This window comes from Typopeltis vanoorti, chromosome 9 (genome assembly GCF_054136105.1).
Source record: "Typopeltis vanoorti isolate ZY-2024b chromosome 9, IOZ_Tvanoo_1.0, whole genome shotgun sequence".
Taxonomy (NCBI): domain Eukaryota; kingdom Metazoa; phylum Arthropoda; class Arachnida; order Uropygi; family Thelyphonidae; genus Typopeltis; species Typopeltis vanoorti.
Window position 1 is genome coordinate 137,913,029 of NC_143557.1, and position 19,158 is coordinate 137,932,186.

Below are 19,158 nucleotides of genomic sequence, written 5' to 3' on the forward strand. Positions count from 1 at the left end.
CTCTTCATCCTTATTTCTATTACTGCTGGTTAGTATACAGGAATTACAAATATCCCTTTGGATTCCTGCGAAGGTGTGGTGATCATCCCCACCTTCGCAGTATTCAGTAACTGCTCCATTCAGATTTGTAACGTATTCTTTGCGCATGCCGTTTCCTTCCTACCTAATGGCCTCAATTTCCCTGATTTTGTAATACTAGGGTATTATGTTATATGAGCACCTACGTGGAGTCCATAAACTGATCGCGGGAAGACCACTTTTATTATTAAATAGTTTAGTACCAACAGTACCAATTAATACTGTAATACTGTTAATAACTGGTTTTTAAAATATTTAAATCGAAGCAATCGAAAAGTTGGGTGTATGTTGGGGGGAAGCATTGCTAGCCAAACAGTGACTGACCCATACCACCATATAATGATGGTATGGGTCAGTATAATGAGCGGACATTCATGGAGTCCATCTCGATGCTGTATTTCAGGAAACATTTCTATAAAACTAATATGTGCTAGTTGAGACCAAGATATCATCTGGTGATATCTTGGTCTCAACTACGTTGGTAAGAAATGAAAACCACGACTGATAAAATCCTGTGGTAACCTTAATTTTGTCGTTATTTTCGCATATTTTTATATAAATTGAGACATCGAAAAGTTATATTCATGAGTCATGTAGGAAACCCTAAAAAGCTAACTTCAAAAATAATCAAATAATTAGCTTTAATCTTTAGGTTAAATATTATTCAGATGATTCGAAAAAACAAACTTCCATTGTACAAACTGAACTAATGAATCCAAAATGCGTTATCCTCCCCCTCCACACCAATAACTATGAACACACATTTAGATAAGATCAAAGAAACGGAACGTTAACTAAATTAGGGCTAGGAGCAAAGGGCAGAATAGTATTAAGTAGGTATAATGAAGTGTTTTCAAATGTTACAAAGAAAGGAAATAAGACAAATCTCGAGATCAAAGACTAATTCTGTTTTCGAAACTGCATAGCGACATTTCTAGCAGAGGAACAAGAATTGAAAATGTTTTATGATTTAAATGTTTCGTTTAAAAGCGCAACCTTAACGATAGAGTTCTTAAATGGAAAACTGAATAATAAAATAATAATAATAAATTAAGACACTGAAAATTTGTGTCAATTAAATATTTCAAAAGTAGGAATGCGATCCAGAAAAATCAGTAGCTATAGATTTAAGAATGTGGTAGTTACTTTCAAATGGAACGAAAAAGTACAATAAAAAAAAGAATCTGAAAACAGGGCATTTTAGCTTCAATTACGATCACTATGACGTCATTGCATGTGATAAAAGTTCGATGAACAGGTAAGGAACATGCAATTTTATTAATACATAAAAAATAAAAGAAAGAAACCCGAGGAAATACATTTTACCCACTTTTGCAATCGAATATGCTGGTTGCGAGTAGTCGATTTTCAGGCCATGAACTAAATATCAGTTGTTTTCCCCGTGTTCGATCTATTTTCAGAAAAGGAGAGGATGTCCAACAGGAATCAGGGTATTTAGAATATAATATACGTTTCATATGGTTATTTATATTAACTTTTTTCTGTGAAAGGAGCCTTGAAAAGAAAGCAGGAAGAGAGCAAATAGAAGTCCTACACAAAATGCCGCACGGAAAACGTTCCAGTCCAACCAGTTCGGAGGTGTAAATTTTGTTGCTAACCCGAGCATATCGCAATAATGCGTGGTTACTAATTTGGCATTGCCATAATCTGAGAAATAAAATAGACACGACACTGAACGTACACAAAGCCAACGACCTATATGAATTCAGCTCAGTAGAATAGGATGTGATTGCAGAAATTAGGTATTCATTAATATTGGACGATAAACATGGCGAATCAATTCTGAAATATCAGTGTAAATTTTAGTTAAATCAGCAAAAATGTACTCAGGTTTCTTAGGTCATTACTATCTATTGTATTTAAATAATTAACATCAGAATGGGACAAATTATAAACGTAGAGCTACAAAAACACAGAATTATTCGACAGACAAATTACCATTCAAATTTTTAACGTTAGATTGATCACTGCCTATCCAAAAGATAGGCTTTAGGCCACTTATTGCACTCACAAAAGAGTGAGGGGACGTCGATAAGTAACGCACTCAGGATTTAATTTTTTGGGAGGAGGGCGATTTGAGAATACACACTACGACTGAGCATCTACAATGATCGCCAATTCATAAGTAGTATAGAAATATAAGACACGACACAACATAAAAAAAAAATGAATTTCAATTAGGAAAAGATTTTTGGAAATTTTTCTAGTTTTTTTTTTTCTTTCCCCTTTTTCTTTTGGAAGGCAATTGCCCCCTGGTCTCCCCCCTCTGACTTCGATACCATCAAAAACTATATAGATTCCTCAGCAATAATTAAAATGAGTTATTTAAAAAGGAACGTTAATAAATTTCGAAAGTTTGGAAGAGTGGATCAAATGCCTTTGTTTCGTGCCCAAATAATCTTAGCTAGGTAATGGAAGTAATGCGTTGTCAGAACCCACCCACCGACAAGGTGCTAATAATCTCAAGAAACATGTCGGAGCAGTAATGTGCAGCCTGCTGTGTGAAAGCTTTCGTTTCGGAAGTCAGTAACCTAGCCATTCTTCTAACAGAAAACCACTCTTCACTAATTGCCTTTTCTACGTCCTCTCCCCAGCTGAATACTTCAAGTACGCTTACTTCATATTAAAATAAAGAATAAAAAAAAGTTAATAGACGTGCCTTGGAGATGGCAATAAACCTTGAAACGTTATTAAAATCTCAATGTTTTAAGATTTAGCTGAAAATTTAAGTAGGCATTAAATATTTTTAAAAAAGGTACGAATGCGATCCAGAAATCAGTTAACTGCAGAATATGAAGAATGTAGAAAAATAGTTATTTTAAATGGAACGATGAAGTTACATATGAAAAAAGTTTTTTTTCATATGCATTTTTTTTCGGAAAAAAAAAAAAAAAAAAGATTTTTTTTCCTCCTTATTGTGCACGGCCAATAAATACTTTTCAACACTAATAATGCCGAATTTCCTAGTCCTATTCTTATTAGAAGCACAGTGAACGTCCAAAATCAAGGCATCTAAATGATAAAAGCCTTTAAAGTTAAGGGGATAATAAATCCCTCATTATTTCAAAGCCGAATAAGAAACTCGAAGATCGAAATCTAAGAGTTTCATGCCGAAGAACTTTCGGTGAGTCCAAGCTTAAGTCAACACTTTGTAGTACAACCCTAGGGCAACTGGGAGCAATGGTAGTATTCAGCTTTTAAATAATGAGGGATTTATTATCCCCTTAACTTAAGTCGCCGAAAAAAATAGCCTCTTGGCTCTTGATTGTGATAAAAGCCTTTATCAAAATTTTAACATTGTTAAAAATCAAATTCAACGTATTTCAATGTGTGGAGCAACAACAGTATATAAACCAAATTACGTGACCAAGTAATCATTGTAAAAGATTTTTAAACTTTAAAAATCGATTTCAAGTGAATGTTATGAAAGTTGTTAGCATTAAGATGAATTACCAATAAATTTAACTCACTGTACGCCCACAGATGCGAGACGCTTCTGCGCATGTCAGGAGGAGAATCCATTCCGATAATAGGGTAATCAACCCATCTTGTGGGATGAGTTGTTTATTATGACACATCGGAAAATTAACTTTTCTTTTATGAACATTGAGTTTTAAAGTGGTAACTATTTTGCTTGCATAACAGTTGAAAAATTTTACGTTTATGGATGATTTTGCGTGTTGGTAACGAATTCGTACATCGCTTTATTCCTTCTCCTCTTCAACATGAATTGACTCTTCTTGGCACATTGCCAGCTGAGGATCTCAGATCTGTGGTCGGACAGTATCAGCGACATACAATAAAACAAACTAGCCAAATCAAATCAAGCCGTGTTTTTTTTTTTTTTTTTTTTTTTACAAAAAATGAGAGGGGAGTGGAAGGAAATGAATTTTATCCCCTGGTATTATAACACCACCTGCTTATTGGGAGCCTTAAACTATCCATGTTTGGTTTTGGTTTCTTTCTGGAGCACGATTTCCAGATTAACCTTTATTCCAACCACAGCACTTGTCTACTGTAGTTTTAAATATTTGTCGGCGTCACAAACTGCACAAGCTTGCATTAAGAAAACGTTGTAATCATCTTTTGTTTACAATCACATAACAGCCTTCGAAAAGTCACATGACTTGTCAAGTCCTGGACTAACAAAACAATAAAGCACAACTAGCTCTGCGATACTCCGCCTTTTCGGCTCGAGAACCACAAAAACCCTTTCAGAAACTAGATTCACTAACTCGTGTGAAACTAGCTTAGGTTCCTCATGCCATTTTCTTTCAATATGACACTCGTACATTAATCCCCGTCCGCGAACGAGTTGGGACCTGACCTCTGTTACCTTTGTCCAGTAAACATTGTCATAATTGAAAGCCTAATAACGGGAAGTAGTCAGTGACTTGCACGTTTTGGAATATTGTATGTATTTACCCTGTAAAAATCAGATGGTTTTTTTTTGTGCAGGCTTATTTTTTTGTTTTTCATAAGCAATAAATGCACCACCATTTTTTTTTTTTTTTTTTTTTTTGTATTTTAGTCAGAACACAAAAATTCATAATCAGAATCCGCTCTATGCAGCTATGGGGCCTTTTACCTAAAAACCTCATCCTAATGTAGTCATTTTTTTTAATATAATCACAAATTACAAAAGTTATTATATACAGACACACACACAGGTGGATGCCGTTCTTGTGTGCTGTTCCAAGCATGTGCTTACTTTCCTAAGGCATAATCGTGTACACAATTCTACTAATATAAAGCAGATGTATGGCAATATACATTTGTTGTAAACAGAACACATTTTCAACGTGAGAGCCGTCTTTCAAAAGTTTGTGAAGCGAGCTTGTTTCTCCGAATTTCTCAAATCTTTTATAGTAAATCTTGCAAAATACTCATCTGTAGGCTGATTACAGAAGTTATATTTTTTAATTTATACTTATTTGTAAAAAAATAAACTTGCTAGGTCATACTCTTGGATAGCACTTTTCAAAATGTAAACACATACTTGGGAAGACCAAAAGCTGTGTTTCGACAAAGTATGGTTTTTATATGCATGCTTGTGTATGTAAAAATTGTTAACTTTTGGTGTAAAAGTATTAAGCGAATTTTGTGTACCCGAAGGTTGGGTTTGCTGCTGAGGCTGGAAAGATAGTACCTCTATAGCGCAGCAGGAATAGGACGACGTGGAACAAGTACCTGAGCAAGTAAACAAAGTGTGTATATAACACAGATTGTCTTAAATGAAGTATACGTTCCCATCCCCACCCACTTCAAAAAAGCTGGCAAACCAGTTTGAAAACATGCAATTATCAAGGGAAAAATTGGGTGTGTGCGCAATGGAAGTCAGTGGCAGATATTTTTGGAGGTAACATTAGCTTCATATATTTCACTATGTTTATATTCAGAGGAGGTGGGGAGTCGCCCCTTTATGCGTTGGCTAGATTGTATTTGAAACCACCGTGGAAGTTTCAAATAATTACAAACAGAATTTCATCCATTATAATTAATTGAATAAGTCGTGTATTTAATTCCGATATAAAATTTGAGTTTTTACATCGAAATTTGAAGAGTATTTCAACTCCCCTGATCTTAATAATTTTTACATCTTAAAATAAAACTAACTTTAAGTATATTTCCTGTGTGAAGCATTTTCCCATTACACTGACTTAAAAATGGGAAAATTCCTCTGTTGTGAACTTTCATAAATGAAAATGAACAAGAAAATTTCAACATCTCAGCATTTTTTTTTTTTTTAGTTCTATCACTACGGTACAATCCCACACTTGACATAAAATTTGTTCCAAAAAAAAAAAAAAAAAAAAGTACTTTAAATCTTCATTCTAATGCGGTGGAAGAGATCTGGTGGATCTGGAGATTAGAATGCTTGTCATAGCTTAGTTCAAAATCAATAGCTTTTTTAAAAAAATAATTTAACAAATTAAAGAATATTCCCAGAAACTGCTTAACTCATCCTCAAGAGAAAAAAAATGAAAGTGGAATATATCTATTTTGAGTGGTGGTACATTGGTTTCATGAAAAGTAAGTCATAAGGAAAAAAGGTGCAGAGTAATTGCTACTTTGATTTTTCCACATGGAACATTTCAGGAACTAACTAATTAATGCATTCATATGAAAATTGCATATCAGCAAAAAATGGCGTAAATTAATATATATTTCCCACACGAAATGAAAGGCGAAAACGAATTTTCAAATAAACTGTACATTTGAAAATTTCGTTCCTTACATATCATAATAGGATAATGCGACAAAGTTGTACAGTTTACTGTCCAACCTTTGTCACATATTCACCGTCGGCATAGATAGTATAATTGCATAAAATATAATAACATAGCATCATTAAAGTTTGTTATTACTCATAGTGAGAGCAGACAGATACGAGCCCCTATTTCCCCCCCCCCCTCCCTCCCAGGATTCTGAATCAGTGTCTAAATTAGCGTATACTTATAATCCAACCCCTGCTGCCCACATGCAAAAATTCCTAACGCGCCAGTGGCGATACATTCCAACCAAAGTCCGTTGACAATTTAGCCATTCAGTATAATATATAGTAATGATTCATCAAAAATATAAGTGATATATTATACTCCAACATTTTTATGAAACAGGATTTTAATGTTCTTCGCAGTACATTAGTACGAAATGATGTCTCAAATGACAGGTAGGTAGCCTTAATTATTCAAGCTCACAGAGCTATTTAAGGGGCCAATAAGTAAGTCTCTTATGAGTTAACACACACATATATATTATTGTTCATAATTTTACTCGGTAGAAAATGTATGTAAAAATAATTTAAATGACTCCATACCGAGAAAGAAAAGTTTAATGTTAAGATACGACTCGTTTCGTTGAAAATTCGACATCTTCAGGTATCACAGAAAAAGAATTAAAAAAATAACAGACATGATAAAATACATTAACAGATCTAGGATAAAACACACAAGTACCTGTTAATGTATTTTATCATGTCTGTTATTTTTTATTTAATTCTTTGCCTGTGATACCTGAAGATGTCGAATTTTCAACGAAACTAGGCGTATCATAACATTAAACTTTTCTTTCTCGTTATGGAGTCATTTAAATTCTTTTTTACACACACACGCATATATACATATATATTATATATTATACATACACTGTTAGAAACTATTGTTTATAAGAAACTGGTAGCAACAAAATTCAAAAGTACTCGGACAAGAAATATTCAAGATCTGACAAATCGTAAGAATCACCTGGGAAGTCAGTTTGTTAATCCACACACGGCAGATATTACACAAAATATATTACATATTACACATTTATCACATACTAATAATGTATATAACAAACATCATCAAACCAAAAAAATGAGTCAAGTTTTAAAATCAACTCTTTTTTTTTTTCTTTAATAGTGCACTTCTCCTTAAATTAAGTTACTATACGAAATAACTTACCAACAAACACACAGATTTTTCTTGTTTTCAAAAAAAAAAAAATGCTGACCACTGTCGCATCCAAAACCGGTATTCCCCACTTAGACACAAGCGACTCTCGTATCACAAAGATGACAAGAGACTACCTTGGTTAAACACTCACTCGAACGCACTGAATGGAGAGTGTTACCGCAGCGCCCTCACTTCGAAATACACTCACGACAGGAAGTTGGGTTTCTGTCTTTATTCAGTGCAGTATCTGTGGATTTCCTGTTAACGGTTTGTGTAAATAATCGGACGTTACCCAATGTGATTTATTGAATGAAAACCGTTAAAAGCCATTACAATAATTTAAACCATATTTCGATTTAGTGTGTTTCATAATATCTTTAATAATAACATTTATAATAATTTACTGAAGTATTTGGTATAAACAATGCATATTACTTCTTTGTCCACTTTTTTTTCTTTCAGTCAATTTATTTTCAAGTTGATTTTCGCAACGATATCTAGGAACTATTAGCAGAAAGTGTCGTTTTTTTTAAAAACTAGGTAAGGCAATTTCCACTTTTTTATTTTTCAGATATTTCCCTCTTTTAATTTTTTAGAAAATTCCCTCTTTTTATTTTTCAGAAATTCCCTTCTTTTTATTAGAAATTTCCCCTTTTTAACTAAAATTTCCCTTTTGTTACTTTGAAAATCAACCTTTTTAATGCTCTTTATTTTTTTTTAATTCTTTTCTCAAGAATTCAAGAAAGGAAGATGTGTTTAAGTGCTGCTGTAATTGTAAGATGACAAAGTTTATTTTGAAGGTTGCAGAGTTTTCCCCTTTATTTTGCTACGAAGTCTTACTGCTAACCTTCACTATGAAATAAATATTGTGGACACAATTCCCTATAGCCTAAGGATAAAAAAATCAGCTAACGCCTTTATTCCTTTATAGGGTGAAGGCGAAGCCCTTTTAGCCTTATCTAACTTTTGGAGACTCAGTAGGCACTGCAGTGTTCACCGGAAGAATGCTCAAGAAGAATAACATGTCAAAATTTAAAAGTAGTAGCTCAGTGGAAGCGGCGCTTGCGTCCTCTGCGCTTGGTCCTTCGAAATTAGACTTAAGTTTTCAAGTCTAGTCACCAACTGGAGGAACTTTTTCCTTTCTTCAACCGGTTCACAAGTTAGTCGATCTCTGGCACGGGCAAATGAGTTTTTCCTCCCAGATACTCGGGTTTTTCATCCCTTAAACTAAAGAAAATCGACCGTAGTATCCACATTATTTCAGACAGTAACATATCTTGTTAGGGTTAGGTATCAAGAGATGGCAGCAGTTGTTTGCCAGCCTCTTTATCGGTGGCTGCTAGAATTAGTGATAGACATGGGCCAGCTATCTCTGATTGGATACCGGTGGAATTTGAACTGCTCACTCAGTTTCCAAAAGCTAGATAGGGTATAAAGGCCACGCCTACTCCCTATAAAGAAATAAAAGGGGTTAGCTGATTTATTTTTTTTTATTTTAATGTTTCAAGATGCCAAATCAATATGTTTACAGGAAATAGACTAAAAACTGTAGTTGGTGAATGATGTGAAGTGGATGAAGAAACCGAAGCATGCGACTTGAACGGAATGCATAACAGAAGTAATCTCCCTCTCGTCCTACCCTGATGTTGAATGCATCCCTGCATTCTGGGGTCTAAACTATAAGACAAAAAGAAAAAACTGTATATCCTCATCACTGTATTTATTATTATTATTATTACTACTAATTCCCTGTGTAGCTTCTGGACCTATCACAGAAGTGTCACATTAGCTTTTTATTGGCTTATCATCATGATCATTACACTTATTCGTCAATTTATAATTTATATCATTCTTTCTCTGCTCTCTCTCTCTCTCTCTCTCTCTCTCTCGACTAAAAATATACCCTTCTCCTTGTTCAAAATATTTTTGCTCAAATTCCAAGGATGGATATGTAAATAAAAGTTTCTGGTCAATAAAAATATCTCACCAACTTATCTCTCTATCACGTCTATCACATCACAATTGTTTCATTCACATAACTAAATGAATTCTTTCTCTCCTCAGAGAGAACATTTCGCGGTCTGATTATTTGATTGTCTGATTTTAGTTTTCTGGATTAAAGATTCTGTCTTTGAGAGAGTTCAGAGAAATAGAACATCTGACAATATATCTGGATTCTGCCTCTTAACTTTCTGATTGCTACTCACATCTCGTTGAACTTCACTGATGAAATATTTGCATGGCGTCTTCATTATTACAGCACTTTCTTGTATGTCCCAACCACCATTGCAACATGTCCCACCCAAACGTGAACTCTTTTTTCATCCAAAAGACTCCTAACTTAATTTCTTTCAGTTCAGTTTCATCAATGTAAGTTTAGCGATAGTCTTTTCCCCCCAAAATTAAAATTTTACAGTTCACAGATGAAAACTGTGGTATATAGTTTCAGCTAGCTAAATGCTAATTGATTGTAGGTAACTGAAATAGTGTTCCCTCTCTGATTACATTTTGAGTCATTTCTAATATATTCTCCAGATATGCATTATAAGCATTATTTTTTTAAAAAAATTAAGGATGATTACATTAAATAAAGTGGCTGTGGAAATCGTATTCTTGTTTCGTAGCACCAGACCACAAAAGAAAGGACTGTCACCTAATCACTGACTACAAGAATTTTTTTTACTTGGCCTTTTTTTCAGCCAGTTCCTGAGTTAATCAAGCTTGTCACAGGAAGATAAAATTTGCCTCCCGGTAACTCGGGATGCAATTCTCCCCTCACCGAAAAAATGTAATTTTTTCATGCAATAAATATTATTTCTCGCAATAATATACAGTATATAGTAATGTTGAATACCATTTGTGTTGCCAGTTGGTACTATGAAGAATAAAGATGTAGCAAAGAATATTCCAATGACAGGAAAACTAGATTTTGTTCAAATTAAGTAACTTAATGGTTGCACCTGTTTGACAACTCATATAGCAGAGTATATAAGTTCTTTTCGCTATACACTTTGGTATCTATTTGGTCTAGCTACTCACTGATGAAGCCTCAAAAAAAGGCTGAAACCGGTCTGGGTAGTGACCTCCCACCATAATGTAATAACAGCATATATATTTCCTAGGAAATGTGTTTTTACATTATGGAAAATACCAAGATTAGCGATCAGAACTTTCCCCACCTTTGCAACGAGTTGCCTGAGATTGTACTACGTACTAGGACTACTTGCATTAGCTCACGCTAATGCAAGTAGTCCTAGTACGCCGATATTTTTATAGTTTACTATATTCGGAATGAAACTCTCTGATTCCAATCTTTGAGTTTCCTATTCGGTTTTAAAACAATATGGGATTTAATATCCCCTTAATTTGAATAATGTTTATATCGCCGAAATGAAGCCTATTGGCTCTTTATATTTAAGTAGATTTTGTTATTTTTTAAAAAATTCGATTTTTTTAAAAACTTATTAAAGAAAGTTTGGAAAACTTTCTATCCCAATAGTTTGCATGTGTGTGTGTGTTCCAATGGAAAATTCTACCATATCTTAAAGGCCAGATGCTCATAGATTTCTTCTTTCTCAGAGAAGGAATCATGACAAAGATATGCCTCCGTAGCGCAATTGGAAGAACGACGGTACATTGCGCCCTTCGATTGGAATAGGCCTAAGTTCGATTCTCGTCGCGACGGGAGGAATCTTTATCTGGTCGATTTCAATCGATGGTGAGTTAGCCGATCTCATACGGAGGTAGCAGGGTTTTTTCTCCCGGAAACTCGGGTTTTTCATCCCGCATACATACAAATCGGCCCTTCAGAACACACGCAATTTACAGACAAAAATTACTAGTTGTGGTGGTGTTGGAGGTGGGCGGTAGATGGCGTTGATTCGTAGTAGAGGTAAGGTGTAGGGACAGTTGAAGATGTCCTCCCGCGATGAGTCTTCGGACTCCTTGGAGGTATCAGGAATAATAATAATAATAATAATAATATTACCTCCAGTGTATATGTGTAAACTAAGTATGCTATAGGTAATATTTTAAAGTGTGACCTGCATAGTGAGCTTTTATCAGTTACAGTAACCAATAGAGTACAAAATTATTCATATTTATAGGTACATCAGAAGAAAGATCGTTATAGGTTCGATTTTAGTAATTTATTAACTAGAGGTCTTCCTCCCATATACTTGGGCTTTAAACCCTGCAATTGAAGACGATCAATGGTAGGCAATAGTATAAACTTGCTAAAGTTAAGGGTCACAATATGGCAGTAGTTGCCTGCCATACTCTCATTTATTGTTCATCTTAAATCATTGACAGTCTTCGGCTTAGATATAAATAATGGATTACAGAGGAAACTCAAACTCCCAAAAGTTATTTTCAGCTAAAATACTTTTTCATGCTGCTATTGAGAATAAAGATTTTAGATAATTATTTTTGTAAATAAATATTTTTATATATTTCTGAGAGAGTCAGTTTTCTACGTTATAATTCGGGGAAACATTCAAATTTTAAATGTTGATGTATACTATAGATCTTTAAATGAATAATTTCTTGTTCTTGAACGAATTCACTCAGTGTACTCAACTAAAGAAAGCATTCAAAATACAGAAGGAAGAATGCAATACCTCAGTGTTAGTTACAAAATTTTGGAGTAAAAATTCATATTTCATCACATAACTTTGCAAAACTCTGAAGGCAAATTACAAAATGGAGTTAAAATGGTTTTGTGACTATCTTATTCTTTAGTCATTATGAACAATGATTGGGTTTTTTTAAACTTTCTGCGACATATGTTCAATGATAGGTGATATAAACATGGCAAGATCACTAGTCGATAAACAGCGTCTGAATCTATGCTGCTGACCACTAATTGGCTGAGAAGTTTCCAGCTTGTATAGAAATTGATTATTAACGGGTTTCTTAATTCGGTCAGAAAGAAATAACAGTGGAACAAAACAGCACTAATCCGATCGTTAAAATTTCTTCTCCTACGAGAATTGGTGAAATATGAGCTACTGTCCATACTGAATGATAAATACCAGTGGAATCGGAGTAAAAAAGCCACAGTACAGGAAACGACTCTAAAGACTGACTGGGTAGAGAGGACAGCATCAGTTTGGATTCTGTCATCAACTCGTTTCTAGATAAATCTTTAGAACACACAGAAATGACATCAGAATCTAAATACTTTTCGATATTTATATCGGGCCAAAATTCTTGTTATATTCTGCTTTTGATAACAAATAAAGTGGACATTGGATCATGTGAGATAGGAATGTTAGCAGGATATATATCGACATCAAATTGAAACGTGTAACAAACTAAGAAACTAGAGAATCGGCTATTTTTCTGTGGTAGTTGCATCTGTCAATGCAGTAGCACCGTTCCAATCCAAAAGAAATGGGTATAGTATTAAAGGAAAGTATGGCTAATAAATAGCTTTGGCATAAAAGCAGAGGGTACATCTGTTTACATCATTTGAACATGATGCATGTCTTTGGCATTTCTTCTTCTTCAGGAACAACTGTTCCAACAGAAACTGTCACGTCAGGTAGATCAAATCTTTATATTTCTTTCTATCCACTCAAATTTTTCCTTCATGAACACTCTACCAGTACAGGTTCCTTTTCTAGATCTTCTCTTATTTGGTCTCCTCACCTTTCTTGTGGTCTTCATCTTGGTTTCGTCCCCTGAAATTTCATGTCATACATTCTTCTTGATATTCTTCTTGAAATCATTATCATCAGGTGCCCAAACCATGGCAAGCGGGAGGGCAAGCAATTCTGCAACACTTTTTAATCCTAAATTATTCCTAATATTTATATTTGTTATTCTATCTCTCCTTGTTTTTGCCAACATTGTTCTTAACACTTTCTTCTGCATATATCCTTTCAAAATCTTCTTTGTTAGTTGATCCATTGACCATTGACGTTACTGACAGGATGGGTGAAGCACAAGTGCTTTTCTTATTCCCCTTTATCTGTAATGAGAGATTTGGGAATGGGAGATTTGTGAGCAATTAAGCTCGCCCTCTGAGGGAAGTAGTGTTAGCTATGATCGGTTGAGAGAAGAATAGCCTTCGGTCTTTTGTGTTTGTAGTAATCAGTCTCATTGTAATTGACAGCTTGCAGGATTAGTGGGTTTGAATGTGAACTTGACTTCACAAAGAATTTTTCTGCAAGATCACGAAGAAGGGAGGAGATGTATGGAGTGCCGGTTTCTCGGTGAATTTGTGAATTTCTGATGAACCACGGTGCATCCAGGATCATCCTAAGGCATTTGTTTTGGATTCTCTGTAATTTTGAAATGTTTGATCTTGAAGTGTGACTCCATGCTGGTGAGGCGTAGGTGATGACTGGACGTATTACCATCCGGTAAAGAAGCAATTTATTATGTAGGTTCAATTTGCTCTTGCGGTTGATCAATGGGTAGAGCTGAGCTATGACTTTAGAAGATTTGGAGCAAATGAGATTGACGTGTTGGTTGAAAAGGAGTTTCTTGTCCATCAATACCCCAAGTTATTTGGTCTCTGAATGCCATGGGATCTTTTGACCAGAGAGCAGGATATCTTCTTTGTTGCAGATCTTTCTTCTTGAAAACATTATGGCTGAGCTTTTGAGGGGGTTCACTTGAATCCTCCAGTTGGTGAATCAGTTTGCTAGCTCACTGATACTTCCTTGGAGTCTAGTGATTGCTAGGCGAGGGCTGAGTGATCTAGCTAGAATAGCGGTGTTGTCGGCATAAAGGACTGTAGTAGTTGTTCTTGGATTGAGAGGAATATCTGCCATGTAAGTTGTGAAAAGTATTGGGGCCAGAAGAGAACCTTGAGGTACTCCCGCTAGAATTTTGCACCTTGAAGAAATAATTCCGTTGAGTTTTACTTGCATGTATCTTTCATTGATATATGAATATATGAGTTTCAGAAGTTTAATTGGGATATTGTTTTCAATTAGTTTGAAGATAAGGCCTTGATGCCAGACCTTATCAAAGGCCTTGGCAACATCCAAAAACACAGCAGCAGTGTGAAGGTGCCAGTTAAAACCATGAGTGATATGTTCTGTTAGTCAGTGAATTTGTTGCACCGTCTTGTGAGCTTTGCGAAACCCAAATTGCTCATTTGGGATTATTTTCTGTTGGTCCACTGCTGATTGTAGTCTTCATAGGATGACCTTTTCTATTACTTTGCCAAGACAGGAAAGAAGACTGATGGGCCTGTAGCTTTGGGGAAGTTGTGGATTATTACCAGGTTTTTTCAGAGATATAATGTCCGCGATTTTCCAATCTGTGGGAAAGTACTGGAATCTAAAAATGGAATTGGTAATATTAACTAGATGAATTATGGCTTTCCGTGGGAGTAGCTTTATTATTCTATTGGTAATGCCGTCCAGGCCGGGGGCCTTTTTATTCTTCAGATGGGAAATGATATTTATTATTTCTGTTGGAGATGTGGGGGTGATGGTTTCTGAATCATCCTTAGGCTGACTTAGTGCATATCTAACTTGACGATGAACTTTGTAAATAAGATTGATGTTTAAGTTTGCATAAGATGGGCTGCATTGATTTTCCAGATTGTCAATTAGGGCTTCTACTTTTTCTTCATCTGTGTGTGCAACTCCAAGATTGGTCTTTAAAGCGGGAAGTGGTTGTCTTTTGGTATGAAGAGAATTTACAAACTTCCACATGGAGTTATCTTCCGGGTTGATTTCCTTCAGTTTGGTTTCCCATTTGGAGTTCCTGTGGACCTGGAGGGCTTCTCGAACCTGTCTGTTCAAAGTGTTTAAGGTTGCTTTGTCCTGCGAGGCTCTGGTGTTGTGATATCACTTTCTGGCCTTGTTTTTGGCTCTAATCTGGTCCATTATCTCTTCGGGGATACAGTTAGGAGCGTGAAAGACAGTGGTTTGAGTGACTGATGCTATTGCTCTGTTGATTTGCCTAGTTAAATTGTTTACAGCATGATCTATTTCTTCTTTTTTACGAATGACAGGGGGAGGACCGATGTGGATTGGAAGAACCTTGGAAAGCTTGTCCCATGGTATGAAAGAATGATGGGGAGAGAGCTGGTCTTGAAGTCCTAACCTGAGTAGGATGGGATTATGATCTGAGTTAAGCTCTTCTACTGTCTCCAGCTGGTATTGATATTTGATGTTTCTGAGGATAACTATGTCTAATACATCAGAACTTCATGATGGGCTGTAGTGGGTGGGCTCAGTGGGTCCAGCTACTATTGATGAGTTGAGTAATGTGTAGTTGTATAAGGTACGGCCTTTGGTGTTGATTGACGAACTGAACCAGGCCGTATGTTTGGAGTTAAGGTCTCCAGCTATAATTATGGAGTCTGTGGAGCCGAGGATGGAGTCTAAGTCTGCTGTCAATAGTGGAATACTGGGAGGATTGTACGCTGCATAGATTTTGAGTTTGCCAGCGTTACTAGTGTGCACTTCCACACCCGTCACCTCAAGGTTTAGAGTTTGGGGGTTGGTCAGCGAGTTGTGGCTTAAATAATTTTTGATAAAAATAGCTGTTCCGCCTCCACTAGAGTTAAGTCTGTCTGTCCTGTATAAAATATAACCTCTTAGTTTTGGGTTGTTTGATGGTCTGAGGTGGGATTCACTGATCAAGATTATGTCTGGATTGTATCTTTTTGCAAATTCTTGCAGTTCGAGAATTTTGTGTTGATAGTTGATCATTTCATTCCACTTCTCTTTAATAATCGAAGTATAGGATTAGTTTTGGTGTCAGTGAAATTCAAAATGAGGAATTGGATTTGAAGAATATATGTTGTCAAAAACATCTGGCAGCAAGAATGAAGAATAGGAACTCAAACTTTCTTGTAAAATCTTTACAAATTCACGAGGAAAAGTCTTCAGGAAACAAGAACATCTACGCCCATCATTAATAGCAAATTTGTTTTAATACGGCTGGTACACATCATGACTGTATATATGCTGAAATCTACACACTCCTGCAATCCTTTTAGAAAGTTTTATGTGCATCTAATTGACATAAATCTGTGTAATGCACTAACAATACTTCTCTTAGACCAGTATTTACTTTGTTTCTATGGAAGAAATCATTTGAGGATTTCAGAACAGATGGAACAAGAATTCCTGATTGTGAATAAACCGATCTTGTTGAGAGTGTATATACACTCATGAGTCGAACATTGTGATCATCTACCTAATGCGGTGGTATTGTGCCTCTTTGGCCTAGATAACTGCTCGCACCAACTTGGCATCGATTCCACTAGACCATGAAAGGTGTCCTGAAGTATACTGGAGTAACGAGACAGAATAACATTCTGAAGAACGGCGGCCGACCGAGGATTGGCATCTACTGGTGGATGCTGCCTTCCACCTGATCCCACAAATGTTCAATGGGATGCAAATCAAGAGGAGAAATAAGCGGCCAGAGGATCGTATGGAATGCTTGGATGTGCTCTTCGAATCATGCTTGTACAATGGGAGACTTGTAACATAGGGAACTGTCTTGCTGGAGAGTCCAGATAGATTAGATGACATCGTCACTATTTAGGACAATACCTGGTAAACTTCCAAGATAAGAATTAGCTATCAAGGTGTGTTCAATGGGAATGAGATGACCCAGTGATGTGATTTCCATGCAGTCTGGTTGGCTGGAAACAGGCTGACTTGTCATAATGTTTTGGCTTATAAGTCGATGGTAGAAATTTATGGTTATTATGATTTACGGTCGGCACAACTTATTGTAAGTTTTGGTGTTCTACCATTATAATGTTTTTAGTTTCCAAAATGTACTGAGAAATAGAAGAATGATTTTGGGGGGCTGGTATTGAAATGATTGTCCTATAGGTTTCTGATGTTTTGTAGAGTGGAATGTCATATATCACTCAGGGTACATATTATAAAGGGGACCATAAGATGGTCGAAAAGATTCAGAGGCGAGTGACCAAGATGGTGCTAGGTCTGTGGAATACTCCCTGCAAACATTCAGGGAATATACCATGGCGACATTGTTCAATTGGGTAAAATTGGAAGAACAATGATTATTAATTACTTACATAGAGACGTTCCATCTGTGAAGCACACATCTTAGGCCATCTCTAATGGCTGCAGCATCTATAGCAGCAGACAGTGTCTAAAACTGCATAGGTGATTTTGCTGTGCATAACCCTGTTTCTTAGTCATGTGATGTTTGAGGCATGAAAAAATACCATGTTCGCTCCAGAGAAGAGTTCTAAAACTTAACCGAATACTGCTCGCGACAGGTTGTAAACATATCTCATTAGTATTGCATGCAGTAATGAGTTATTAACGTACTATTAATGTTATAAAGGGAACCAGGAGATTGCCGAAAAGATTCAGAGACGAATGACCAAGATAATGGCAATAATAATAAATGAGCAATTAATACAGTTATCACTGAGCTATTAAGTAGTTTAAGGCTATTGTAATTAACACGCTTTATGGGTGTTATCTTAAAGAAGTGTTTTTTTTTTTTATTGTAAACAACAAGATAATCCTGCAAACAATCATGGTTGAAAAAGATGAACAGTTGAGATTACATGAAAATTTTCTAATATGCATGTTATTTCAACTTGAAAGTCTTTGAAAGTCTTATTGCTAAGACTTTCAAAGAAACGAGGCATCAGCAGCATGAACAGAATTTTGACAAATATATTCCCTATTTAAATGTCCTTGTCTCTCACATGATAAGAAATAAGATCTACAGTGTTATTAAAGCAGGAATTGTGACTCTGCTGTAGTCAACCACGTGATCGTCCTGATAAAACATGGGTTGTTCAAGGTGGCAGACATCTAGTGTTGTCTCAGAGATAGGCTGACCATATTTCCTTGAGACAAAAACGGGACAGTGGGATGGCAAGAACGGGATGGGGGGACGATAAAAAAGCTTTATTACATAAACATATTGAGCTTACCATTATTCTTCAGTGACAGAACCCATACAAGATATTTAGTTAGACGTAGAGAAGGAATGTTTTTCACCACATTCGTACCATGAATATTTCTCCGATGAAGTGATCTTATGCAGCAAATTTTGGTCTTTCAACGCCTTATCATAAAACTTCTCACACTCCATGACACAAGTTTGTCTTACAACTGTCATTGTCTCAACACTTAATCTAGATATCTCCTTTGATCCTGTTCATGACAGAAAATATTCTCTTAACAGGTGCTGTACATCCTGGAAGCCAAAGAATAAACTCTACAATATTACAGAAGTCTTGAAATTCTAATGTTTTTCGCTCATTTCAGAAAAGATCTCCACCCATCTATCTATCAGATACAGGAATGTTTTCTTTATTCCATGTATCCTACTGGTTCACAATCATAGATTTTATGAGGGTCCACCGATGGAATACATAAGTTTCTTCTGATTCTGTGCATGTGACGAGTTCCTCGTTCAGGCTGTCCTGTATTTCTTTCCATTCAGGTGTCTTCCTTAGTAACCACCCACTTGAACTTCTCAGTGTTTCCTAAACTGTACTACCACTTGTTGACATATTCTAAGTTGGTTTCATAGAAATTCTTAACTACCTCAAAAAACTTAGCCTCATTAATTTCTCCTGAATCTGCTAACATTTTCAGTTGTTTTTTGACATCAGTAGTTATAAACACTTCACTTTTTTTTT

The 19,158-nt window shown here is 35.7% G+C and overlaps 1 protein-coding gene across 1 annotated transcript in view; it reads right to left on the bottom strand.

Moving 5' to 3' along the window:
- The window catches only part of Tep2 (Thioester-containing protein 2), a 320,565-nt gene extending 312,885 nt beyond the window's left edge, over positions 1–7,680 (bottom strand). Inside the window, exon 1 of the mRNA XM_090397649.1 lies at positions 7,545–7,680. The gene's annotated coding sequence lies outside the window, so the exon portion shown is untranslated. The remainder of the gene's footprint in view (positions 1–7,544) is intronic.
- Positions 7,681–19,158: the final 11,478 nt, after the last annotated feature.